Raw genomic sequence first — 1,647 nt, 5'->3', positions numbered from 1 at the left:
CGGCTGTGGCCAGGGGGGCGTTTTACCGGGTACGCCTGGTGCACCAGTTGCGGCCTTTTCTGGACCGGGATGCCTTGCGCACAGTCACCCATGCTCTTGTCACCTCCCGCCTGGACTACTGTAATGCTCTCTACATGGGGCTCCCCTTGAGGAGCACTCGGAGGCTCCAGTTAGTCCAGAATGCGGCCGCGCGGGCGGTAGTCGCTCCCATGTAACGCCGCTGCTGCGCGAGCTGCACTGGCTGCCTGTGGCCTTCCGAGTGCGCTTCAAGGTGTTGATTATCATCTTTAAAGCGCGCCATGGCATTGGACCTGGTTACCTCCGAGACCGCCTTCTGCCACAGATTACCTCCCACCGGCCGATACGCTCCCACAGAGGCCCTCCTCAGGGTGCCGTCAACCAGACAGTGTCGGCTGGCGACCCCCAGGGGGAGGGCCTTCTCTGTCGGAGCACCCACCCTCTGGAACGAGCTGCCCCCAGAGATCCGGGTGATTCCAGATCTCCCCTCCTTCCGCCGCGCCCTCAAGTCCTGGTTGTTTCAGCGGGCAGGACTGGCCTAGGGGTATTTTAAATTGGTTTTAACTAAATTTTAGTAGAAGCGGCCTATTTAAATATTTATTTTTAATCATTTTCTTAAAATTTGTATGTTGTATTGTATTAAGTTGTTTTTAAACTGGCTGTAAGCCGCCCTGAGTCCTCCGGGAGAAGGGCGGGGTATAAATATAATAAAATTCAAATTCAAATTCAAATGTTACTACTTTCAGACAAGGACTTAAAAATATCTTCCCAAGTCTCTGTTTTGTGCTACCATCTGTGTAATATGCCACACCACTAACTAAATTTGGAACTTTTTATAATACTATAGTTAACAGGTAAACCAACAGCAAAGTTAAACTTCAAAACCCTTTGTTAACAATCTATTATTGTAATTGAGTCATAGAAAGTCTACAAGGGTGATCTACCACAAATCACCACAACCATTATCTCTGATCCATCCAGGATCAAATATCCTCATTTGGTTTCCTTAAATGAGATTTGCATCTCATTTCCCAGAGTCATAAGTCTTTGTTGTAAATCTTTCTGCAGCATCTGTTGTTCAGGAAGTCTCTCTGTAAGCAAAAACACATAATTTCTTGTCAATTCTTGTCTAGTTAAATATAATAAATCCATTCTCCAATGTCAATTCCTCTTGCCAAGAAAGTCCAGTCCATCACTTATCAATTTCATTATTTCTTTTTTTTTCAAGATATAAATTTTATTGTTTTTATCATAAAAAAAAACACATCACAAGTACATCACAATGCATAAAAACCCACCCCCCACCCCCCACCCGGACTTCCCAAACCTTATCCCAGGATACTATTCAACTAAAAGTAAACTACTATTAATATCCCTAACTCCACAAAATATTATTCTACATAAGAAGGTGAAATATATAAAAAAAAACAAAACACATTATCTAAAAGCCTAGATTATATTCCACCATTCTATGCTTATTTTGAATATAAACAATCCATCTTCTCCATATTGATAAAAATTGTTCATTTGAGTGATTCTTCAAATAAGCCGAAATTTTTGCCATTTCAGCAAGATGCGAAACCTTCAATCTCCAGTCCTCCATTGTAGGTAAAACTTTACTCTTCCAAT

At 42.6% G+C, this 1,647-nt stretch overlaps 1 protein-coding gene across 1 annotated transcript in view; it reads left to right on the top strand.

The window, feature by feature from the left end:
• The window catches only part of LOC107299546 (TGF-beta receptor type-1), a 39,603-nt gene that overhangs the window by 17,878 nt on the left and 20,078 nt on the right, over nucleotides 1-1,647 (top strand). The window lies entirely within an intron of this gene.

This window comes from Protobothrops mucrosquamatus, unplaced genomic scaffold, assembly GCF_001527695.2.
Source record: "Protobothrops mucrosquamatus isolate PMUCROS unplaced genomic scaffold, P.Mucros_1.0 scaffold5093, whole genome shotgun sequence".
In the NCBI taxonomy this organism is placed as follows: Eukaryota; Metazoa; Chordata; class Lepidosauria; order Squamata; family Viperidae; genus Protobothrops; species Protobothrops mucrosquamatus.
Note: the sequence above shows the minus strand (reverse complement) of the source record. Positions and strands in the feature narration are given on the sequence as shown.